This window comes from Biomphalaria glabrata, chromosome 7 (assembly GCF_947242115.1).
Source record: "Biomphalaria glabrata chromosome 7, xgBioGlab47.1, whole genome shotgun sequence".
Classification (NCBI taxonomy): Eukaryota; Metazoa; Mollusca; class Gastropoda; family Planorbidae; genus Biomphalaria; species Biomphalaria glabrata.
The window spans coordinates 47,643,972-47,671,733 of NC_074717.1; the positions used below are offsets into that span (position 1 = coordinate 47,643,972).

At 32.6% G+C, this 27,762-nt stretch overlaps 1 long non-coding RNA gene across 8 annotated transcripts; it reads right to left on the minus strand.

Moving 5' to 3' along the window:
* Positions 1-578: 578 nt before the first annotated feature.
* LOC129927281 (uncharacterized) lies at positions 579-26,368 on the minus strand. Of its 8 annotated transcripts, XR_008778928.1 has the most exons (12): positions 26,295-26,317; positions 25,947-26,047; positions 25,749-25,843; positions 25,437-25,578; positions 25,248-25,342; positions 24,836-25,023; positions 23,161-23,289; positions 21,867-22,042; positions 5,012-5,071; positions 3,802-4,078; positions 2,611-2,806; positions 579-2,482 (listed from the first exon to the last, which is right to left on the minus strand). It is a non-coding gene; the product is annotated as an uncharacterized LOC129927281 (long non-coding RNA). The 8 variants fall into 8 exon arrangements; XR_008778922.1 differs by having other exon boundaries at positions 25,947-26,367; XR_008778927.1 differs by having other exon boundaries at positions 25,749-26,047; positions 26,295-26,313.
* Positions 26,369-27,762: the final 1,394 nt, after the last annotated feature.

The window sequence follows — 27,762 nt, forward strand, 5'->3', positions numbered from 1 at the left end:
AAAATAAATTTCCCTTTTCAGACTTTGCGATCTGTAAGACAAATGATACAAAAAATCATGTGTTTCTGTGTCTTATGGTCAATGAGGGTATCAGGTGGCCACCACAATGACCAACCGCCTTTACTTTTCTCCATTAAATGTCAGGAACCCATTTGAGCTGGGTGGACTGAAAGGTGCCTAATTGTTTTTCTTTATATTAGGACTATTATAAAAAAAAATGGTCTTCAAACCCTAGACCTATGTTTGGCAGCCAAGCACTTTACCGCTTAGCCACCACACCTCCAAGTGAATTCTATAGAAACTTTTAACTGTTTGCTCATCTTTCATTCTACAACTAAAGCAAGGTAATTATTTATTGTTAGGGACAATGCTGTCTGGAATGAGAGAATATGTTAGCCTGGCGGGGCCTAAGGTCATGTCTAGCCTGGGATAACAAGAAGTTAAAGTTGCCAGATTGTAACACTACTGGGTGGGTTGTATCTGTGCACCTCTGTGACCAAGGGGTTTGAGTCATCTAAGCAACCAGACAACTAAACTAAACTAAACTAGCGAACTAAAAGAAATCTAGAAACATAAAGAAGAAATTCAAATGAGACTTTAATTTCAATGATTAAGGCAGCAGTTACAATCTAGTACATAAACATTAGAAGTGGCCATCATGACAGCACTGGGCAGGGCTTGGCCATATTTTTAAAACAAACTTTAGAAAAAAAAAACTGCTAGTTATTTTGACAGTTGTTCAAATATAAAACAGATTTACACATAGTAAAATTTTTAAAAATAAAAGAAAAATTCTGAAACTTACAGGCAGTCCCAGGTACAGAATAATTAAAACTGACACAGAGACCACTGGTCAACAGTACAGGAAACAGCATAGGTTCTATTTTAAGTACTCCACCCTAACCCATATAATAGGCAGAAATACAAGTATACAGCTTAGCACTAGCCTACAGAAGTAAAATTTAAAATACATAAAAGTAGCTTTGGGAGCGCCAGTTCACAATTATACAAATTTACCTGTTAATAAAGTCTAGGTCTAATGTTTGTTTTGTTGGTTTTACATGTGTTCCATCAGAAAGAGAGATAACATCCTAGCCGTAACCTCCAACAGGACAGTGAGTGTTAACACCAGAGACTATGGAGATGACAAAGTGGATACCCCATGATCACCAATAGATAATACAAAGTGAATTAGTATTTGAAAATTTTAAACACACTAAGGGGATAAACTCATTGCTTTAGTGAAGACTGACAATACCAAGTAGTAAATATTATTATACTCTTTATTTATAGCAAAATATGTAGGTCCTAGCTGGGGAATACTGCATACTTCTCACTAATTTTCGGACTTGAAGATAAGCCTTATTATTATTATTTATGAAAAATTTCTCCTCTAAGAAATCAGACAAAAACTCAAAACTGTATTCATGGTAACAGCAAAACATTTATATTATAACAGCATAGAATATGTTAACAGTTTTATTTTAAATATAATAATATAACAATATTATAATAGAGCTAAATAATGTCAAGTCGCTATTTATACTGTAAAAAAGCATAGAACAAATTGTGCAGGGATGTGACACAAAAAATTATATGATAGCACACTAAAGCAGGGGAGATAACAAATTGAATTAAAAGCATAATCTAGCAAGGCTTTGGCGTTGTGACTGTACAGAGTATTGAATGTTAACTGAAGACACGTATAGTTGTTACAACATTTTCCGGTGGAAGTGACGTTCTGCTTTAGAATTCATGAATAATTAAAGATATACAAGTTTGCTTAATACTGGTACAATAATAATAACGATAATATACCAAAGCACCTTCCTCCTTCAAAATACAAAAACATGTAACTGAAACAACAAGAAGATTGAGGGAAAAAAAAGGAATATTTTAAAAAAAAATTAACAAATGACTGGACTGATTGTCAAGATATACCTAAATATAGAACAAGATTTATACAAGTCAATTATGGTGATTCCACCTAAATAGTTCTCACAAAGTACATCACTTGAGTACTTGTACCTGTTCATTGTTCTATCCATTGTATCTGTTAGGTTTTCTGACCTTGCGACCACTTCCGGTAATGTAACCATGTTGTGAGGTTGGGTTACAGGGTTCAGGATGTATAACTGTGGGTGTAGAAGTATTTGTCGCCACTCTAGTAGGTGAGCATGGTTACTCAACCTGAGGTTAGGAGCATTCTTCATTGTTTCCTACTGAGTCCCATATTGCAGCTTGGTCACTAAAATTGTCTTGAGAAGGTCTGGTTTTGAAGTAGCATTAGGGAAATGTTAATTTCTTTCAGACGCAGTAGGAATGTAAAAACATCAATGCCAATTAGCAATCAAAAGATAATGACAGGTTCCCTTAGAGCACAAGGAAGTCTCTAAATGATGGTAGAAAAGGAAAATCTCTAATAGATCCGGTGTGTCTGTGTCTTTGCCTCTAGGAATTGTTTTACTTCTCAAGATGTTCACTGTCAATACAAGAGAACAAAATTTGATAAAAACATTTTTATAGTCAGTGAAACACAAAACTTGGCAAAGCTTTACTCAGGGGTTTAGTATAAAGAAAATATAAAGAGATATACACAGCATTGCTTACCATTGTATTCCATACATCTCTTGACCCATTTTTTGGTTTACATTTCATCTTCATGTTGGTCTACATCTTCATCATGTTGGCCTACATCTTCATCATGCTGGTCTACCTCTTCATGTTGGTCTACATCTTCATGTTGTCTACCTTTTCATCATGTTGGTCTACATCTTCATGTTGTCTACCTTTTCATCATGTTGGTCTAAATAAGAATAAAAAAATTAAGAAAAACTTTTGCCTTGAAAAGGAAAAAAAAAATTCTTTTGTTGCTTTTCTTTTCATGTTAAACAAAACTATTATGATGATGCAGGTTTCACTTTATGTTTTAACTTAGTATTTTATGAATAAACTTTTAAGGAAAAAAAATACACCCAAGACATCTAATACAGCAGCAAAGAATAACAAACAAATAAAGTTTTAAAATTTTTAGGTTAATTAAGTCATTTAAGTCTAAGGAACTTATTGGAGATTTTCAATTATGCCAGAAAACAATAAATAACTAGCTATGTAGTGTATCTGGTGTACAGAATACAGAAAGCTTTAATATTTAGAGTGAAAATTATGCTATTAAGTTTGTGCATTTCTAGCAAAATGAAATCACAACTAAGTTTTTTTGCTTGCAGTACAAACTCATTGGTTTTGTTGAGTTGGCAACAGCAGTCTTTCCTTCAAAATCTCCAGGTTTATTCTTTTTTTTTATATATATTTTTATTTCACTTTATATTGTTTCAGCAAATCTCTTTATTGTTTGCTTTTCTTTTTCTATCCTTATCTATTGTATTTCTTTTAGAATGTACTTAAAAATCAAAAAGTAAGCTAAGAGCAGATTACTAAGTTTAAAATTCCCACCAGATAAGATCCAAACAAATGAAAATTTAGTTTGATTATGATTACCCGGAGGATTACCACTATAGCAACGACAATATAGATACAAATAGGAACAACATTCACACACAAAACATACAAAGACACAGTCATACACAACCACTGGTTAATAAACTAAACCTCTTTGTGATGTGACTAATGACCATGAAACACACTGACAGAAAGTGGAGTAAAAGAGTTATAAAATCTTTCTGTTCTAGCCTTAATGAAGAGGAAGCGACCACTTTATCCAGATCTGATGTAACTGGTTTAGTGGCTGCAGATTGTCCTCAAGAATGCATAAATGAGATCAGATGTTTCAACATTACTTACATGTACATTGCACTTGATATTCTTGTCAAATGTTTGACATATTTTGAATGTTTCTTGAGAGCTGAAGAGAATCTACTTCCTTGACCAAATGTTCAGCAGAATAAATGTCATCAGGCAAGATATGAGCATCAAGATGACCATACACAGTCCAGTGCACATATCACATGACCAGGCAGCCATCCTTTCTTATGAGAAGACAAAGTCTTAGTGTAGTGACCTCTCTTGCTTAAATTTTTTCTTGTAACTTGGTGCACAAAATAATTGAGAACTGAAATGACTTCAACAAAAAATTATGAAAATCTAGGAGAGAAAAAAATTCTAAGTAGAGGAAAAGTGACAATTATAATACACATTTTGTTAATGTTTTATTTCTTTGATTTTATGCACATCTGCACAATTTAGGCCATGTCGTGCCTGCAGTCCCTTAAGGACTACTCTCTCTCTCTACATAACAGGGGCTAAATTCTATACAGTTAAATCATTAAAATCAAGGTCTATTCACAGTTAAAATAGTAAGTGTAGTAAAAATTTAATAATTTGGTAAAAATCTAATGTAAATAGTACATGAATAAGATGATAATTCCCCTCTCCCTTTTCGAGTTAGTTGTTAGTAACACCAGGTTAGTAGCAACAAAATCATGTAGAAATAGACATGGCTTTATTTAATTTAGTCTGACTGTTGTTGACTTGTAGCACCAAACTGCTGGTAGGCAACTAAACTGTTGAAGGCATAATATATCTTAGCTAATAAGAACTTGAACAACTTCCTTGTGAACAAAACTAAATATAACATTTATAATACTTGTGATCACATGAAATAAATGTAGTAGACTTAAGTAATAAAATTTCTTACAATCTAACTCACTACAATAACACAACCTTTCAGTCTTACATTCTGGAGTCGTCTCCCCTAACTAAGACCCAGTGACGACATTGCCACTTTTGCATCATTCACATCCAATCGCTTACCTCTTACCACAGTCACCATAAAAACACACACACTCCATAACACTTCTGCCTGTCCAACATTCTTTCACTGAATCAAGCCCCAAGCATCCTACTTGTCCATATGTTAGACTTTGCAATGACCATGTTTTTAATCATACTAGTTACATTTAGCAGACACTCTGGCACATATTGGAAATAATAGTGCAAATATTATGACTAATCAAGCTTTAAAAAACTCTAAATTAGATTCTTATTTCTGTACCTTGATATCTGTCAACAAAAACAACTGATACATTTGAAGCTAAGGAAGAACAAAAAGAATCTGAAATATAAAGTTGTGTAACAAAAACTTGAAAGAGTTCAAGATAACAAAACTTAATATATAGATATAAATTGCAGATATAGGCGAGAACCTAAAAAATTGGAATTTTATTTTGTAGCTTGATATCTGTTAACAAAAAATTAAACTTCAGTAAAAAGAAGTGTGATTAAACATTTCAAATATATAAATTCATATGTTGCTAATGAAACTGAAAAAAAAAAAAGTGGTTCTGGGAGTAATAAGCAGGACTACACATTTGTAAAAACACTGCAGATTATATATAATATATAATAACCATAATCATATATATTTATTTATAACGGTAATCAAAACTAACATAATATAATATAATATATACATATAGAGAGAGAGTTGAATGAATACTTGATGTGCCCCAAAAGATAATAGGACACTTGAGGTGCCACATAAGTTAAAAGGACAAGCAGTTGTTAGGACACTTGTGGTGCCCCAACAACTGATAGGACAAACATGAGGTGAACAACAGTTGGTATAATGGATGAGGTGCCCAACAATTGATAGGAAACTTAGAGTGCCCCAACAATAAGACCATTGAGTTGTTAGGATGAATGAGATGCCCCATGATAGGATACTTTAGGTACCCCAACAGTTAATAGGAGACTTGTGGTTATCTAACAGTTGGTAGGAAAAAAGAGGTGCCTTACCAACTGATAGGATACTTGAAGTGCCCTACCAAACAATAGGACAAGAGGTGCCCTACAAATTGATAGGACACTAGAGGTGCTCTACCAATTGTTAGGATACTTAAGGTGCCCTACCAATTGATAGGATATTGAGGTGCCCCATCAGTTGTAAGGACATTTGAGGTGCCTAAAAAGTGTTGAAACACTTGTGGTGCCCCAACACCTGATTGGACAAACTTGAGGTGGACAACAGTTGGTATGATCGATGAGGTGCCTAACAATTGATAGGACACTTGGAGTGCCCAAACAATTGATAGAACACTTGGAGTGCCCAAACAATTGATAGAACACTTGGAGTGCCCAAAAATAAGATTATTGAAGTGCCCAACAGTTGTTAGGATAAATGAGATGCCCCAACAAATGATAGGACATTTGAAGTGCTTCAACAATAGATACGATACCTAAGGTGCCTCAACAGTTAAAAGGATATTTGAGGTGCCCAAACAGTTGTTAGGACACTTGTGGTGCCCCAATAGCTGACAGGACACACTTGAGGTGCCCAGCAGTTGGTATGAGGGATGAAGTATTCCAACAATTGATGACCATATAGGTGCCCAACAGTTGGAAGGTATTGATATTTTTTTGTTTTTGGCACATCTGCACAATTAAGGCTATGTCATGCCCATAATCTCTCAAGGGTTATTCCCCCTTCATAGCTCAAGAGCTAAGTTTTATACAGTTAGGTCATTAAAAACAAGATTCATTCACAGCTCAGATGGTGAAAATAGTAAACATTTACATAAATTAATAAAAATCTATTTTTAATATTATATATTCACAATTGCTTTGCCCTATCACAAATCAAACACTCGTAGACAGTTAAAGGATGAAAAAGGTGCCCCAAAAATCGACCAGACACTTCAGGTGCACCAACAATTAATTAGTAAATAGTATATTGAAGTTGGACAGTGTAAATTTTGACACAGGCAGACAATATTTTTATGCCAATGTATATTACATATCTCATCAAGTAATAGTCAGTAATTTTGTGCAGTACAAGTATATATATTGCATTGAAGTTGAACTGTAATTGTAAATTTTGACACAGGCAGACAGTAAATTTGTGTATATTATATATCTCATTAGTAAATAGTATGTAAGCACTCGTAGACAGTTGAAGGATGAAAAAGGTGCCCCAAAAATCGACCAGACACTTCAGGTGCACCAACAATTAATTAGTAAATAGTATATTGAAGTTGGACAGTGATTGTAAATTTTGACACAGGCAGACAATATTTTATGCCAATGTATATTACATATCTCATCAAGTAATAGTCAGTAATTTTGTGCAGTACAAGTATATATATATTGCATTGAAGTTGATTTGTAATTGTAAATTTTGACACAGGCAGACAGTAAATTTGTGTATATTATATATCTCATTAGTAAATAGTATGTAAACACTCGTAGACAGTTGAAGGATGAAAAAGGTGCCCCAAAAAAATCGACCAGACACTTCAGGTGCACCAACAATTAATTAGTAAATAGTATATTGAAGTTGGACAGTGTAAATTTTGACACAGGCAGACAATATTTATATGCCAATGTATATTACATATCTCATCAAGTAATAGTCAGTAATTTTGTGCAGTACAAGTATATATATTGCATTGAAGTTGAACAGTAATTGTAAATTTTGACACCATAGACAGTAAATTTGTGTATATTTTATATCTGATTAGTAAATAGTATGTAAACACTCGTAGACAGTTGAAGGATGAAAAAGGTGCCCCAAAAATCGACCAGACACTTCAGGTGCACCAACAATTAATTAGTAAATAGTATATTGAAGTTGGACAGTGTAAATTTTGACACAGGCAGACAATATTTTTATGCCAATGTATATTATATATCTCATCAAGTAATAGTCAGTAATTTTTGTGCAGTACAAGTATATATATATTGCATTGAAGTTGATTTGTAATTGTAAATTTTGACACAGGCAGACAGTAAATTTGTGTATATTATATATCTCATTAGTAAATAGTATGTAAACACTCGTAGACAGTTGAAGGATGAAAAAGGTGCCCCAAAAATCGACCAGACACTTCAGGTGCACCAACAATTAATTAGTAAATAGTATATTGAAGTTGGACAGTGATTGTAAATTTTGACACAGGCAGACAATATTTTATGCCAATGTATATTACATATCTCATCAAGTAATACTCAGTAATTTTGTGCAGTACAAATATATATATTGCATTGAAGTTGAACAGTAATTGTAAATTTTGACACCATAGACAGTAAATTTGTGTATATTTTATATCTGATTAGTAAATAGTATGTAAACACTCGTAGACAGTTGAAGGATGAAAAAGGTGCCCCAAAAATCGACCAGACACTTCAGGTGCTTGTAAATTTTGACACAGGCAGACAATATTTTTATGCCAATGTATATTATATATCTCATCAAGTAATACTCAGTAATTTTGTGCAGTACAAATATATATATTGCATTGAAGTTGATTTGTAATTGTAAATTTTGACACAGGCAGACAGTAAATTTGTGTATATTATATATCTCATTAGTAAATAGTATGTAAACACTCGTAGACAGTTGAAGGATGAAAAAGGTGCCCCAAAAAAATCGACCAGACACTTCAGGTGCACCAACAATTAATTAGTAAATAGTATATTGAAGTTGGACAGTGTAAATTTTGACACAGGCAGACAATATTTATATGCCAATGTATATTACATATCTCATCAAGTAATAGTCAGTAATTTTGTGCAGTACAAGTATATATATTGCATTGAAGTTGAACAGTAATTGTAAATTTTGACACCATAGACAGTAAATTTGTGTATATTTTATATCTGATTAGTAAATAGTATGTAAACACTCGTAGACAGTTGAAGGATGAAAAAGGTGCCCCAAAAATCGACCAGACACTTCAGGTGCACCAACAATTAATTAGTAAATAGTATATTGAAGTTGGACAGTGTAAATTTTGACACAGGCAGACAATATTTTTATGCCAATGTATATTATATATCTCATCAAGTAATAGTCAGTAATTTTTGTGCAGTACAAGTATATATATTGCATTGAAGTTGATTTGTAATTGTAAATTTTGACACAGGCAGACAGTAAATTTGTGTATATTATATATCTCATTAGTAAATAGTATGTAAACACTCGTAGACAGTTGAAGGATGAAAAAGGTGCCCCAAAAATCGACCAGACACTTCAGGTGCTTGTAAATTTTGACACAGGCAGACAATATTTTTATGCCAATGTATATTATATATCTCATCAAGTAATACTCAGTAATTTTGTGCAGTACAAATATATATATTGCATTGAAGTTGAACTGTAATTGTAAATTTTGACACAGGCAGACAGTATATTTGTGTATATTATATATCTCATCAAATAATAGTAATTTTGTGCAGTACAAGTATATAAAATTGTATTGAAGTTGGACAGTAATTGTAAATTTGGACACAGGCAGTAATTTTGTGCTGATGTATATTATACATCTCAAGTAATAGTCAGTAATTTTGTGCAGTAAAAGTATATATATTTATATATACATTCTATTGAAGTTGGACAGTGAAAAGATTAAGAAGCACTCTTCAAAGTGATGAGCTATATCAGTGCTAGTATTCAATGACATTACAGGAAGATAATCAGTATTGAAATATATTACTGATAATTTTGATTTTCATTTTTAATTTTTATGTTCTATATTTAGAAAGCTGTTGACAGTATTGTTCTTGTCAAAATTTGGTATCACTGATATTGTGTCCTTGTTAAATTTTGTCTTTTTTCAATGTGTAAAAAAAATATATATATATGATCAGAACATAAGGTTTTAGAGGTCGCAGATTTAACACTAGTAGATTTTTGTGTTTAGACTATTGTTTATTTTAATGTTTACATTGTATTAATATTGTGCACAATTTCTTGGGATCTTTAAGTCATTTTTATTTATATTTGTAAGTATATGTAGTATTTCTTGAAAATTTTCTGTCTTTTTTTCCTGCTGTACTTGTTTGTTTTTATATATTGACCAAATCTTGCTTTTGGAACAGGATGTGCTTTAGGGTAAGAGAGTGAGGTCAATGTGTTGCTCGAATCCTCCTCAATTTAATCAAAGTTTTCAGTGCACTGAGTCATCATCATATCATCATTTATATAATTGTAACATTTTGGTATAAACTTTGTTACATTTTTTTTTTACATTATAATATTTTATTAATTTTGTTTTCTCTTTCTATATGACCAAATAATATATTGTAAAAACATAATAATTGATTATGACATTGATTATTAGATTGTTGACAATTTAGTGTGTTATGTTAATCACAATAGTATTGGCTTGATAATATTGTAAGTGATTGTAAACTATAAAAGATATTAGATATCATTATTATCTATAAAAAAAGTATAGAATGCCATTGTACTTTTGATAAGTATTAATAGATACATGGATGGATATACTGAACTAAAGAAAGTTGCTGAATCGTTTGGTCTTAAAGATGAAGAAAAGAAAGATGTTTTGACATAAATGGAAAGGAAAGAAAATCAAGTTGATATTGAAAGAGTTGGCGAGAGCACAAAGAGAAGAGAGAAATGCAACTAGATGCTGAAATAAATTAAAAGGAAGCAAAACCAGACAAAGAATCAGAAATAAAAAAAAAAACAACTGAAAAATAAAAGCTGCAATTCAAAACAAGGGAGACAAAACAGAAACTACCAAGCGTGAACATATAGAGAATATTTACAAAGCACAAAGAGAAGAGTGAAATGCAACTAGATGCTGAAAGAAATTAAAAGGATGCAAAACCAGACAAAGAATCAGAAATTAAAAAAAAAAAACAACTGAAAAATAAAAGCTGCAATTCAAAACAAGGGAGACAAAAAAACTACCAAGCGTGAACATAAAGAGAATATTTATAGGCAAAAAATGAGGGACCTTATGAAACTGATGAAATAAATAGTTATTTTCAGACTATCTGTAAAACTTGCAATTACAATGAAGATACTTGTTCTAATATATTCATCTGTAAACTAAGTGGCAAGACTTTGAGTGTTATTAACTCATTAATAGAAGAACAAAGAAAGAAATGCATCCTGTTAAAAGCAATATTATTGGAATCTAGATCACCAAAGAGAAATTTATTATCAACATCAAAGACAAGAATCTAATTCTCCAAACTATAATGTACCAAGAAATAAATAGATAAGGAATCGGAAATCAGAATAGGTAACAAAGTAATAATGTTAATATAAATGAAGTTCAAGCAACAGTGTATAATATTAAACTAGAACTATAATTTCTTCCAACATATGTTAATGGTGTACTAGTGAAATATACCACAGTCATTACAAATGATAAACGTGTTACACAAGATACTATGACAGGTATAACTAAGAACATATGACAGGCTTAACTAAGATAATATGACATGTAAAACTAAGAAAAAAAGACAGGTAATACTATGAAAATATGACAGGTAAAACTAGAACTTATGACAGGTAAAACTAAAAAAATATGACAGGTAAAACTAAGAAAAAAATGACAGGAAAAACTAAGAAAAATGGACAAGTAAAACTAAGAAAATATGAAAGGCATAACAAAGAAAATATGACATGTTAAACTAAGAAAATATGACAGGTAAAACTAAGAAAATATGACAGGTAAATATAAGACAAATTTCTTTATTAAGCACTCAAAGAATGATTTCACTGGGAATTGCAAATATATTTTGATCACCACATTAAATGCAGAGGTCAAAGACAAGCTAATTATCACACATTTGTTGTTATATTTATTGTTACAAACGTTCAATGGAATATAGATGAAGACATCTAACACAGTTATACATCCGTATGAATTTCTTTTTTAAGCACTCAAAGAATGATTTCACTGGGAATTGCAAACACATTTTGATAACCACATTAAGTGCAGAGGTCAAAGACCTGCTAATTAATACACATTTGTTGTTATATTTATTGTTACAAACGTTCAGTCGGAATATAAATGAAGACGTCTAACACAGTTATACATCCGTATGAATTTCCTTTTCTAAGCACTCAAAGAATGATTTCACTGGGAATTGCAAATACATTTTGATCACCACATTAAGTGCAGAGGTCAAAGACCTGCTAATTATCACACATTTGTTGTTATATTTATTGTTACAAACGTTCAATTGGAATATAAATGAAGACGTCTAACACAGTTATACATCCGTATGAATTTCCTTTTCTAAGCACTCAAAGAATGATTTCACTGGGAATTGCAAATACATTTTGATCACCACATTAAGTGCAGAGGTCAAAGACCTGCTAATTAGCACACATTTGTACACAAATGTTTGTAGATATCCTCATTACAATTCAATAAAGTTCAAAACCTCACTGGTTACATCACTTCACAGTGTCTCAATGGATAAGAGATGAGCGTGATACAAACGACAATCCCAACTGTTCCTGCACAATCATCATATATCTGATGGCTTATATTTTCATCCTTTTTTTTTTAACTCTTGTTTTGCAAACGTGCATCAGTTGAATAGTTGGAGCCCAATAAAAAGTTTCAGGCTTGCTTTTTTCACTGACTCCTGTTTTGAGCTTGTTGACCTACAGCTTCATTTTGATGAACTGACTGTAACAATATTTTTGATGACGTCGTGTTCAAGCTATTGAAGGTGGTCTACAAGCATCCGGTTTGAGGGCTGAATCAGCCTCACAAACTTCGCACTCAACTAATGTCGAGTGAGTTGAATCAGCGTCAAAGCTTGCACTCAACTAATTATGTCCCAACTATTATTCAACTGAGCCGAAATAACCGGTTATTTTACAAACTCATTCTTCTTTGTTGTTTTTTTGAATGCCTTTTAACTTTCCAAATTATGATGATGCTTTGTCCAAGGCATTGTAGCACGTGAAAAAAATGCAAAACAAGAAAAAGGATGTGCACTGTTGGGTTGTCTACAAATGCACAGACATAACCAACAATTTCGTCTTGGATCAACAATTCAATTGATGACAATATTACTACATCTAGTCCTCAGCTAAAAATCCTCAATTTTTCAAAAATGAATACAATATCCTTTCCTATAAGTACGAAGATGGTCATGGAGACCGATCTTCTTTGAAAAAAAATCCTCAACTACATCCTTTAAACATGAAGATGGCTAAAGAGCCCAGTCTTCACTTTTAAAATTCCTCCATTAATCATTCCTATGAACACAAAGATGGCTAAGGAGTCCAGTCTTCGCTTTTAAAATTCCTCCATTAATCATTCCTATGAACACGAAGATGGCTAAGGAGTCCAGTCTTCGCTTTTAAAAGTCCTCCATTAATCATTCCTATAAACACGAAGATGGCTAAAGAGTCCAGTCTTCGCTTTTGAAAAGTCCTAAGCTAAACATAGTAATGTCATCAATTAAATGTGTTTTCTCCGCAACTATTTAGTTGGTCTGCAAGTGCAAATGTTGATTAGTGTGCGCTGCATCATGAGCGGCGATATTTCCTTTGATGGACACGTTCATATGCTCCTTGAGTGTGACTTAATTATTGATTTTTACAAACGTTCAATCGGAATATAAATGAAGACGTCTAACACAGTTATACATCCGTATGAATTTCCTTTTCTAAGCACTCAAAGAATGATTTCACTGGGAATTGCAAATACATTTTGATCACCACATTAAGTGCAGAGGTCAAAGACCTGCTAATTAGCACACATTTGTACACAAATGTTTGTAGATATCCTCATTACAATTCAATAAAGTTGTTACAAAACCTCACTGGTTACATCACTTCACAGTGTCTCAATGGATAGGGTAGAGATGAGCGTGATACAAACGACAATCCCAACTGTTCCTGCACAATCATCATATATCTGATGGCTTATATTTTCATCCTTTTTTTTTTAACTCTTGTTTTGCAAACGTGCATCAGTTGAATAGTTGGAGCCCAAAAAAAAGTTTCAGGCTTGCTTTTTTCACTGACTCCTGTTTTGAGCTTGTTGACCTACAGCTTCATTTTGATGAACTGACTGTAACAATATTTTTGATGACGTCGTGTTCAAGCTATTGAAGGTGGTCTACAAGCATCCGGTTTGAGGGCTGAATCAGCCTCACAAACTTCGCACTCAACTAATGTCGAGTGAGTTGAATCAGCGTCAAAGCTTGCACTCAACTAATTATGTCCCAACTATTATTCAACTGAGCCGAAATAACCGGTTATTTTACAAACTCATTCTTCTTTGTTGTTTTTTTGAATGCCTTTTAACATTCCAAATTATGATGATGCTTTGTCCAAGGCATTGTAGCACGTGAAAAAAATGCAAAACAAGAAAAAGGATGTGCACTGTTGGGTTGTCTACAAATGCACAGACATAACCAACAATTTCGTCTTGGATCAACAATTCAATTGATGACAATATTACTACATCTAGTCCTCAGCTAAAAATCCTCAATTTTTCAAAAATGAATACAATATCCTTTCCTATAAGTACGAAGATGGTCATGGAGACCGATCTTCTTTGAAAAAAAATCCTCAACTACATCCTTTAAACATGAAGATGGCTAAAGAGCCCAGTCTTCACTTTTAAAATTCCTCCATTAATCATTCCTATGAACACAAAGATGGCTAAGGAGTCCAGTCTTCGCTTTTAAAATTCCTCCATTAATCATTCCTATGAACACGAAGATGGCTAAGGAGTCCAGTCTTCGCTTTTAAAAGTCCTCCATTAATCATTCCTATAAACACGAAGATGGCTAAAGAGTCCAGTCTTCGCTTTTGAAAAGTCCTAAGCTAAACATAGTAATGTCATCAATTAAATGTGTTTTCTCCGCAACTATTTAGTTGGTCTGCAAGTGCAAATGTTGATTAGTGTGCGCTGCATCACGAGCGGCGATATTTCCTTTGATGGACACGTTCATGTGCTCCTTGAGTGTGACTTAATTATTGATTTTTACAAACGTTCAATCGGAATATAAATGAAGACGTCTAACACAGTTATACATCCGTATGAATTTCCTTTTCTAAGCACTCAAAGAATGATTTCACTGGGAATTGCAAATACATTTTGATCACCACATTAAGTGCAGAGGTCAAAGACCTGCTAATTAGCACACATTTGTACACAAATGTTTGTAGATATCCTCATTACAATTCAATAAAGTTCAAAACCTCACTGGTTACATCACTTCACAGTGTCTCAATGGATAAGAGATGAGCGTGATACAAACGACAATCCCAACTGTTCCTGCACAATCATCATATATCTGATGGCTTATATTTTCATCCTTTTTTTTTTAACTCTTGTTTTGCAAACGTGCATCAGTTGAATAGTTGGAGCCCAATAAAAAGTTTCAGGCTTGCTTTTTTCACTGACTCCTGTTTTGAGCTTGTTGACCTACAGCTTCATTTTGATGAACTGACTGTAACAATATTTTTGATGACGTCGTGTTCAAGCTATTGAAGGTGGTCTACAAGCATCCGGTTTGAGGGCTGAATCAGCCTCACAAACTTCGCACTCAACTAATGTCGAGTGAGTTGAATCAGCGTCAAAGCTTGCACTCAACTAATTATGTCCCAACTATTATTCAACTGAGCCGAAATAACCGGTTATTTTACAAACTCATTCTTCTTTGTTGTTTTTTTGAATGCCTTTTAACTTTCCAAATTATGATGATGCTTTGTCCAAGGCATTGTAGCACGTGAAAAAAATGCAAAACAAGAAAAAGGATGTGCACTGTTGGGTTGTCTACAAATGCACAGACATAACCAACAATTTCGTCTTGGATCAACAATTCAATTGATGACAATATTACTACATCTAGTCCTCAGCTAAAAATCCTCAATTTTTCAAAAATGAATACAATATCCTTTCCTATAAGTACGAAGATGGTCATGGAGACCGATCTTCTTTGAAAAAAAATCCTCAACTACATCCTTTAAACATGAAGATGGCTAAAGAGCCCAGTCTTCACTTTTAAAATTCCTCCATTAATCATTCCTATGAACACAAAGATGGCTAAGGAGTCCAGTCTTCGCTTTTAAAATTCCTCCATTAATCATTCCTATGAACACGAAGATGGCTAAGGAGTCCAGTCTTCGCTTTTAAAAGTCCTCCATTAATCATTCCTATAAACACGAAGATGGCTAAAGAGTCCAGTCTTCGCTTTTGAAAAGTCCTAAGCTAAACATAGTAATGTCATCAATTAAATGTGTTTTCTCCGCAACTATTTAGTTGGTCTGCAAGTGCAAATGTTGATTAGTGTGCGCTGCATCATGAGCGGCGATATTTCCTTTGATGGACACGTTCATATGCTCCTTGAGTGTGACTTAATTATTGATTTTTACAAACGTTCAATCGGAATATAAATGAAGACGTCTAACACAGTTATACATCCGTATGAATTTCCTTTTCTAAGCACTCAAAGAATGATTTCACTGGGAATTGCAAATACATTTTGATCACCACATTAAGTGCAGAGGTCAAAGACCTGCTAATTAGCACACATTTGTACACAAATGTTTGTAGATATCCTCATTACAATTCAATAAAGTTGTTACAAAACCTCACTGGTTACATCACTTCACAGTGTCTCAATGGATAGGGTAGAGATGAGCGTGATACAAACGACAATCCCAACTGTTCCTGCACAATCATCATATATCTGATGGCTTATATTTTCATCCTTTTTTTTTTAACTCTTGTTTTGCAAACGTGCATCAGTTGAATAGTTGGAGCCCAAAAAAAAGTTTCAGGCTTGCTTTTTTCACTGACTCCTGTTTTGAGCTTGTTGACCTACAGCTTCATTTTGATGAACTGACTGTAACAATATTTTTGATGACGTCGTGTTCAAGCTATTGAAGGTGGTCTACAAGCATCCGGTTTGAGGGCTGAATCAGCCTCACAAACTTCGCACTCAACTAATGTCGAGTGAGTTGAATCAGCGTCAAAGCTTGCACTCAACTAATTATGTCCCAACTATTATTCAACTGAGCCGAAATAACCGGTTATTTTACAAACTCATTCTTCTTTGTTGTTTTTTTGAATGCCTTTTAACATTCCAAATTATGATGATGCTTTGTCCAAGGCATTGTAGCACGTGAAAAAAATGCAAAACAAGAAAAAGGATGTGCACTGTTGGGTTGTCTACAAATGCACAGACATAACCAACAATTTCGTCTTGGATCAACAATTCAATTGATGACAATATTACTACATCTAGTCCTCAGCTAAAAATCCTCAATTTTTCAAAAATGAATACAATATCCTTTCCTATAAGTACGAAGATGGTCATGGAGACCGATCTTCTTTGAAAAAAAATCCTCAACTACATCCTTTAAACATGAAGATGGCTAAAGAGCCCAGTCTTCACTTTTAAAATTCCTCCATTAATCATTCCTATGAACACAAAGATGGCTAAGGAGTCCAGTCTTCGCTTTTAAAATTCCTCCATTAATCATTCCTATGAACACGAAGATGGCTAAGGAGTCCAGTCTTCGCTTTTAAAAGTCCTCCATTAATCATTCCTATAAACACGAAGATGGCTAAAGAGTCCAGTCTTCGCTTTTGAAAAGTCCTAAGCTAAACATAGTAATGTCATCAATTAAATGTGTTTTCTCCGCAACTATTTAGTTGGTCTGCAAGTGCAAATGTTGATTAGTGTGCGCTGCATCACGAGCGGCGATATTTCCTTTGATGGACACGTTCATATGCTCCTTGAGTGTGACTTAATTATTGATTTTTACAAACGTTCAATCGGAATATAAATGAAGACGTCTAACACAGTTATACATCCGTATGAATTTCCTTTTCTAAGCACTCAAAGAATGATTTCACTGGGAATTGCAAATACATTTTGATCACCACATTAAGTGCAGAGGTCAAAGACCTGCTAATTAGCACACATTTGTACACAAATGTTTGTAGATATCCTCATTACAATTCAATAAAGTTGTTACAAAACCTCACTGGTTACATCACTTCACAGTGTCTCAATGGATAGGGTAGAGATGAGCGTGATACAAACGACAATCCCAACTGTTCCTGCACAATCATCATATATCTGATGGCTTATATTTTCATCCTTTTTTTTTTAACTCTTGTTTTGCAAACGTGCATCAGTTGAATAGTTGGAGCCCAAAAAAAAGTTTCAGGCTTGCTTTTTTCACTGACTCCTGTTTTGAGCTTGTTGACCTACAGCTTCATTTTGATGAACTGACTGTAACAATATTTTTGATGACGTCGTGTTCAAGCTATTGAAGGTGGTCTACAAGCATCCGGTTTGAGGGCTGAATCAGCCTCACAAACTTCGCACTCAACTAATGTCGAGTGAGTTGAATCAGCGTCAAAGCTTGCACTCAACTAATTATGTCCCAACTATTATTCAACTGAGCCGAAATAACCGGTTATTTTACAAACTCATTCTTCTTTGTTGTTTTTTTGAATGCCTTTTAACATTCCAAATTATGATGATGCTTTGTCCAAGGCATTGTAGCATGTGAAAAAAATGCAAAACAAGAAAAAGGATGTGCACTGTTGGGTTGTCTACAAATGCACAGACATAACCAACAATTTCGTCTTGGATCAACAATTCAATTGATGACAATATTACTACATCTAGTCCTCAGCTAAAAATCCTCAATTTTTCAAAAATGAATACAATATCCTTTCCTATAAGTACGAAGATGGTCATGGAGACCGATCTTCTTTGAAAAAAAATCCTCAACTACATCCTTTAAACATGAAGATGGCTAAAGAGCCCAGTCTTCACTTTTAAAATTCCTCCATTAATCATTCCTATGAACACAAAGATGGCTAAGGAGTCCAGTCTTCGCTTTTAAAATTCCTCCATTAATCATTCCTATGAACACGAAGATGGCTAAGGAGTCCAGTCTTCGCTTTTAAAAGTCCTCCATTAATCATTCCTATAAACACGAAGATGGCTAAAGAGTCCAGTCTTCGCTTTTGAAAAGTCCTAAGCTAAACATAGTAATGTCATCAATTAAATGTGTTTTCTCCGCAACTATTTAGTTGGTCTGCAAGTGCAAATGTTGATTAGTGTGCGCTGCATCACGAGCGGCGATATTTCCTTTGATGGACACGTTCATATGCTCCTTGAGTGTGACTTAATTATTGATTTTTACAAACGTTCAATCGGAATATAAATGAAGACGTCTAACACAGTTATACATCCGTATGAATTTCCTTTTCTAAGCACTCAAAGAATGATTTCACTGGGAATTGCAAATACATTTTGATCACCACATTAAGTGCAGAGGTCAAAGACCTGCTAATTAGCACACATTTGTACACAAATGTTTGTAGATATCCTCATTACAATTCAATAAAGTTGTTACAAAACCTCACTGGTTACATCACTTCACAGTGTCTCAATGGATAGGGTAGAGATGAGCGTGATACAAACGACAATCCCAACTGTTCCTGCACAATCATCATATATCTGATGGCTTATATTTTCATCCTTTTTTTTTTAACTCTTGTTTTGCAAACGTGCATCAGTTGAATAGTTGGAGCCCAAAAAAAAGTTTCAGGCTTGCTTTTTTCACTGACTCCTGTTTTGAGCTTGTTGACCTACAGCTTCATTTTGATGAACTGACTGTAACAATATTTTTGATGACGTCGTGTTCAAGCTATTGAAGGTGGTCTACAAGCATCCGGTTTGAGGGCTGAATCAGCCTCACAAACTTCGCACTCAACTAATGTCGAGTGAGTTGAATCAGCGTCAAAGCTTGCACTCAACTAATTATGTCCCAACTATTATTCAACTGAGCCGAAATAACCGGTTATTTTACAAACTCATTCTTCTTTGTTGTTTTTTTGAATGCCTTTTAACATTCCAAGTTATGATGATGCTTTGTCCAAGGCATTGTAGCACGTGAAAAAAATGCAAAACAAGAAAAAGGATGTGCACTGTTGGGTTGTCTACAAATGCACAGACATAACCAACAATTTCGTCTTGGATCAACAATTCAATTGATGACAATATTACTACATCTAGTCCTCAGCTAAAAATCCTCAATTTTTCAAAAATGAATACAATATCCTTTCCTATAAGTACGAAGATGGTCATGGAGACCGATCTTCTTTGAAAAAAAATCCTCAACTACATCCTTTAAACATGAAGATGGCTAAAGAGCCCAGTCTTCACTTTTAAAATTCCTCCATTAATCATTCCTATGAACACAAAGATGGCTAAGGAGTCCAGTCTTCGCTTTTAAAATTCCTCCATTAATCATTCCTATGAACACGAAGATGGCTAAGGAGTCCAGTCTTCGCTTTTAAAAGTCCTCCATTAATCATTCCTATAAACACGAAGATGGCTAAAGAGTCCAGTCTTCGCTTTTGAAAAGTCCTAAGCTAAACATAGTAATGTCATCAATTAAATGTGTTTTCTCCGCAACTATTTAGTTGGTCTGCAAGTGCAAATGTTGATTAGTGTGCGCTGCATCACGAGCGGCAATATTTCCTTTGATGGACACGTTCATATGCTCCTTGAGTGTGACTTAATTATTGATTTTTACAAACGTTCAATCGGAATATAAATGAAGACGTCTAACACAGTTATACATCCGTATGAATTTCCTTTTCTAAGCACTCAAAGAATGATTTCACTGGGAATTGCAAATACATTTTGATCACCACATTAAGTGCAGAGGTCAAAGACCTGCTAATTAACACACATTTTTTGTTATATTTATTGTTACAAACGTTCAATTGGAATATAAATGAAGACGTCTAACACAGTTATACATCCGTATGAATTTCTTTTTTAAGCACTCAAAGAATGATTTCACTGTGAATTGCAAATACATCTAGATCACCAGATTAAGTGTAGAGTCTCAATGAATGAGAGATGAGTGTGATACAAATGACAATCCCAAATGTTCCTGCACAATTATATACATGTAATGGATTAAATCTTTTTTTTTACATTTGTTTTGCGAATGTGCATCAGTTGAATATTTGGAGCCAAATAAATAGATGCATCATGAGCGGAAACATTTCCTTTGGTGGAAACGTTCATACTGATTGTTCATTGAATGGGTTAGGGTTAGGATTTTTTGCATGCAATTGTATCACATGGAATAGTAGATTTTTGTTTTCACATTAACTCCCAACATGAAAATATAATGCACATTTTTCCACACCTTAGAAATGAAACATTTTAAGAGTATTCAAGTCAACTTAATATGTCATTATATTGCACATAATCACAAGAAACCATAAATGTTTTTTTTCACACTATCACACACTGAAGAATTGAAACAGTTTATTTAGTTAAAGATCTACATGAAGTCAAGTCAACTTGTTTATGCAATAGTACATATCACTGTGAATTGGAGATCCTTTTTTTTTTGTCCAATTAAGTACTGGGGTGTTAAGACCATGCACATTAACACATAGTTGCTACAATAGTAACTTTAATCATCCCAATCTCCAGTAACTTGAATCATCCCAATCTCCAAGTGGCAAAGTGAAAGTTGATGGTGATTCACAACTTTTCATTTTTGTGTTTGAATTCCATATTTAGAATACATTACTATTGAATTAATCCAAATGACAAAGAATCCAATTCCATTATTTGTTGAAATATATTTACATTTATACAGTTGGAATTATTTCAGAGCAATGCAGTTTTTCTGAAAAATTTAATAGGAACATCCACATATTTTAACTGAAATTAAAATGGTATATCACTAAGTTTAACAAATGAAAATTCAGTTTACTTTCATAACTAGACACTACTAAAACAAATACAATACAGATTTCTTTAACTAGACAGGTGAACTTACAAGTTGTGTGTGAAGTGTTTGTGAAGTAATTACTGACATCATAATATACAAAACAATTACAGGAACCATGCATACATATACAACTAATGCAGGATATTTAAAGTATCATGCACATACAACATACAACTAATGCAGGATATTTAAATTATCATGCACATACAACATAAAACTAATGCAGGATATTTAAAGTAACATACACAAAAAACATACAACTAATGCAGGATCATCACTTTACAAAAAAATAAATGCTGTGAAGTATAAGAATATTTCTTACCTTATTCTTAATATGGCTCCATTTGAAGAAATGGCAGACGAACTTAAGATAAAACATGTTGATCATTTGTAGATCGGTAGAATCTTTTCACAGTGAGAGAGACGTTTAATGTTCCTTCAGTAGCCTTGAAATGTTCATCCTTTTTCCTTGACCTCATGTTTAATTGACCATTTAGTCTATAAGTGAGATAAGAAAAATGCACTGTTTAACAAATACATCACATTTAAATGCATAACCTTTAAATGCAATATTGATAAAATTTCTTTTCATTCAAGAAGAGCTTTTTCTGTCTCAGACCTAATGTTTAAAAAGAATGTGTTTTTTAGTGATGGTCATTTTGTTTTCAAATAATAGTCATACTATCTCACTGTGTGATGGAAAAATAGAAAAGGTTTATGAGACTTCATGGTATTTTAATGTCAATTTTTTTATGTATCTCTCTTTGATAGGAGGTATAGTGGCTGAGCGGTAACACACTTAGCTTATAAAGTTGATGTCCCAGGTTTGAATCCTGATATTTTAAATTTTGGGACCTTTGGGTACGTCAAGATTCTACCCAACTCTAATGGGTACCTGACATTAGTTGGGGAAAGTTAAGGCGGTTGGTTGTTGAGCTGGCCACATGACACCCTGGTTAACTGTGGGCCACAAAACATGACCTTTACATCATCCTTCCTATAGATCGCAAGGTCTGAAAGGGGAACATTTTTTTAAATAAGAAAATCACATTCAACTTTTCATTTGGCTATATACATAAATGTGCCACGAAGAATGAAGCAAATTGCTTATTTTAAATTTTTAGGAAGTAATGCAGTCTAATGTGAGTTCATTAATTTGTGTTTTTAACCCAACAGCTCCATCTTTTAGGTTTTGAAATGCTATCCAATTAAACAAAAGGAGGTAACTAATTTTTTTTTTAAATAATAATTAAATAAATAAGTAAATAATACAAACAAAATAAATAAATTACATAAATAGAAAAATATAGCTAGTTTTAAAATACTTCAAATATCAAAAGTATAAGTACACATTTTAAAAATATCTAATTTCACAAGTAGGCCTTATAAGCTACCCTATCTAGACTTTTATTTAAAATATTTTTAGAAAACAAAAGACTATACAGATCTGGCTTAAGTTTTGTGTTTTGGTTCTAAACTAGCTCTTATTGTCTGAAAGTTTAAGAAACTATTGCTAGGGTCCTAAAAAAATACATCAGAATTAGGCTCCTATTGTAAAAAAAAATGCATCTTAAAGCAAAAGCTCTTGGGTTATAGTGTAAACAAATATTTATTACCTTGATATGTAGATCACTAGATAAACTTTATGACAATAAAGTTGACAGTGGAGAATCAAGGCATCAGTGAAGAATCAGTGCACAATGATTGAGCCACTAACCTCCAGATCAGTAGCATGTAGAGTCTGTCTTTAAAAAAAAAAAAACTTGAATGTTGAAGCAAATTTACAAATTGAAAGAAAAATGTCAATCTTAAAAAAAAAGGAAACAGTAACAGCCCTTGCCTAAGTGTATTAATATATATATATATACTAGATATATTTTACCAGCGACCCGCGGGTCTTTATTTGCTTATTACTGTCGATATAGTGTTTTTAAAACATTTAAACGAAATAATAATGTAATAAATAAAGCGAATGTGTAAATGTAAAAATAGTATGAATGAAGCCATCAAATCAAAATAGCTAATCTACTTAAATCCATTTTTTCAAATTAAAACATTTGCTTGTAGGCCTACATATATTTGATTAAAATTTGAAATGAATAGACTTAATTTTGTATGTTCATGTGTTAAAGTATAAAGTAGATCTTGAGGTAGGCAAAGATCTAGATCTAGACTAATCTAGAGTTAAAAATTGGCTTTTATAGAGTTCATTCTGTGCTGCACATGCGTGAACTTTTTTCATGAATGAATATAGGCCTATCTCAACACGGCTACGCAGCTTTAGCGAACAGCAAACGAATGTATTAAAAAAATTTAAATGTTACTTTGATTAAAATATGAAATGAATGGACTATAATTAGTATGTTCATGTGTTAAAGCATAAAACTATCTTTGCAAAAAAAAGTTTTATCATCTTAGAGTTCAATAAGAGTTTTAGACCTAGGCATAGACTATAACGAACTAATGTAAAAATGATTTTGTAACACAAATTTGAAGGTTAATTTTATTAAATAATGAAATAAATAAACTATATTTTGTATTTTCATGTGTCAAAAAAAAAAAAATAAGTGCAAAGTTTAGTTCTAAAAATTAGATCTAGATCTAAATCCTTTCGATCTTTTCTCATGTCAACATTGTAAACATCGCCTAGATCCATAAAATACTATAGCTGTAATAGAGCTGGTCTTTTTTTTTTTTTTTTGATGGTCTTAAGTTTGTTTTAGGGCCACAATACATACACTACGGTCTAAGTTGGTACCCAAGGAACATTTCTGCCAAGTTTTATCAAGTTTTTATTTCTATACTGGAACATACATACATACATACGCCAAACATTCTGCTTTATATAATATATATATATATATATATATATTAATAAAATATCAACCTTACAAATCAGAAGGTAAGTTATTATAAAAATGTATGCACCATTCAAACAGTAAATGTGAAGCAGCTCTTGTGTGGTTGCAACTACACCACCTTATTAAAAGTTCACATTTTGGTCCTAATTTGTTAACTTTAGAAGAAAACATGTAGCTTATAAACCTAAAACTAGAGCAATGTTTGAAAATTTGCTGGCCAAACAACCCATGGTTAACCAATGGCCATATAAACAGTTGAGCTTGACACTATCTGACCCATGATCACTTGGTCTGAAACGAGTACTCTAAAACTAGTACTCTAAAACTAACATTTTATGTTTTTATAACAGATTTTTATATGCTTTTAAAATTATTTTTTTTTTTTACTTTGCTTTAAGATATTTGACTGGTACACTAGAATTCAACTCACCTATTGTTCTTAGAGAATTAACTAAGTAACCTTGGACACAAACTTGATCTCCTTGGCCTGACATATCCAGACTCATGACAGTAAAGTGGGTCACTACCAATGCAAGAAAGGTGTACACACTGTTTGGCAGAGTGACTTGGCAATGAAGACTTGTGTATCATAGGGGTGCACTGCTGATAGCTGATACCCTGAAAACAGTTTGTGATTACATAATCTTATTTGATTGACCTAAATGTGGTAAATTAATAAATGCCTTTTAATATTATATTAGTTATGATGATGCATTGTCCAAGGCTAAGTAATGCATCAAATAACAAAGATAGTTATCTAACAAAATAAATACCTATAGCTTTTAATATTTTCTTCTTTTGTAAAATTTGTTTGGTGAATGAAAATAAAACTTTGTACTCACTGTGTAGCCATCTTCATAGTCTTGAGAAATGAACCAGACAGACCATTAGACATTTGTTGATATGCAGTTCAGGGTTATGCTAACCAAATCTAAGGCTTGACCAAAACACAGAAAATAGTTCAGAATAATGTTTAAAAAATTTGAATAAATTGTTTCAGAATTAACTGTTGAAGAAAAAAAATGTCTTACTTTGGCTTTGAAAGCTTTAATTCATACAAATGCCAAAGAGAAAACTGTAATCATCTGATAGCAGATTACCAAGGAATAGTAGTTGCTTGGATAGGATGACAAATTGGTACTGTTGGCAACAGAATGTTTGCTTGTTAAGATTCTGAAATATGGAAACATCATATACTGAATTAGAATCTCTCTTAAAATACACTATCTCATGATATTAAAATAACATTGTTATATAATAATAGTAAAATAATATATTTAATTTAATTTCCATTATCTTTTTTGTAAAATGTGATTTGAATGAAATTAAAACTTTGTACTCACAGTGTAGCCATCTTCATAGTGTTAAGAGATGAACCAGACAAACCATCAAACATTTGTTGATATGTAGTACAGGAATATGCTAAGCAAATCTGAAGCTTGACCAAAAACACAGAAAAATGTATAACAAGTTATTTTTAACATGCAATGATAAATTATTTTAGAATTAGCAGTTAAAGAAAAGAAAAAATTAAGTCTTACTTTGGCTTTGAAAGCTTTAATTCATAAAAATGCCAAAGAGATAACTGTCATCTGATAGCAGATTACCAAGGAATATTTGTTGCTTGGATGACAAATTGGTACTGTTGGCAGCAGAGAATGTGCACTTGTTAAGCTGATTAAATATGGAAACTTGAACTACAATATCTCTTAAATACACTATCTCATGATATTTAAAATAACATTGTTTCTATGAAAACAATAGTTAAGCCTATAAGTATTGCATGGTTTGACTATGTTAAATAAGATATGAAGGAAAAATACTTGCCCTATAATTAGACTTCCCATGATGTTTACTTCTAGTTTCAATTTCTTCATTCATATATTTACCTGACCTGTCTGTTTACAGCTTTGGCTTTTATCTCCCAGGCTAGTAGTTGATTGGTAATCAATACTCAACATCTTGAACTGATTAAAAAAACAACTACAAGGTAAATAAATAATTGTATAATTACACATTAAGATGCAATTATTATCATTTGAATTCAACCAGATATCAAGTAGCTGAGCATTTAAACAAATAAATGGCATCTAATAAAAAATTGCTATTCAAAAGTCTTAGTGAAGATACTGGGATTTTGACTAAGCTTCATAATGAGATAATCCCCAATTGGATCTAGCTCTTTAAATGTTAAAGTGAAGAAAATTTATTAAAGTTGTTATGTATACATTTGAAACTAATTACCATAAGGCTAAGAGATAACAGAAAACAAATATTCTTAAATTGTTAGGAAAATAAAACATTTTCAATTAGCATGCAAAAAAAAAATTTAAAAAAATGCAATTAAAATATACAAATACATAGAAAAAAAATATACTTGCTTTGATAGATCTGTAGTAAGAAACTGGTTCTTATTTAACATACATGAAAAGAAATGAATTAAATTAAAGTAGTTAAATGTAACATTGGAAAGAACCACTTGCCTTAAAAAGAGAAATATGGTACAAGCTTGCTACAATTCTGATTATAGGTGCTTTTTATTTCTCAGATGTCTCTTAGTCATAGTTCTCATAATCTAGATCCCATTTCTAGATCACTTGGCTGTAAACTGCATTTGGAACTGAAAATGTTATAAAATATGAGAATATGGATGTTATGACTGCAAAGAGAAAGAGTTTATTTTGAAGATATTGACTTTATTACCAAATTAGTAAGGCTAAACATGAGTGTACCTATCTCATAAATAATACATCAATCATAATCAGGCTTTTCTAATATGCATATATTTAAAACTAGTTTCCAAAAACTAAGATAACAGAAAAATATACAAAGTGTTATGTTAATATTAAAAACAAGTTTAATTAGCATGCAGTACAAAGTCAAAAAAACTATACTATTACTTACTGTGCTGCTCAATATCTATATATACCAATTGCCTGCCTATTCTTTATTAAGCAAGCATCAAAAGAAACTTAAGTCTAAATTACATAAATTATAGCATTTGAAACAATGTCTTTGGAAAAAAAAAAACTTGATCATCTTATCTTCACTAGTTTCCATCACAACACCCTCACCTGTTCCTTTGTTGAACTGCTGGGGCACCACACACAATCTGTCAACTGTCCTTCACTTCGCTCACAAGGCTGTACACCTTAATATCTCGATCTGAACATTTTTAATGTGATATCAAGCTTGTGTTGAAACTTTGGCTGCTAACAAAAAAAAAGTTTGAATTCATTATTTCGAGATGCACATCAAGCATTATGAAATTCAACCATTGTTATGCATATATTTTTAATTACAAAATGTTCTATAAAATCCGAAAATTATTCTTTAAATGTTATATAAACATTGAAA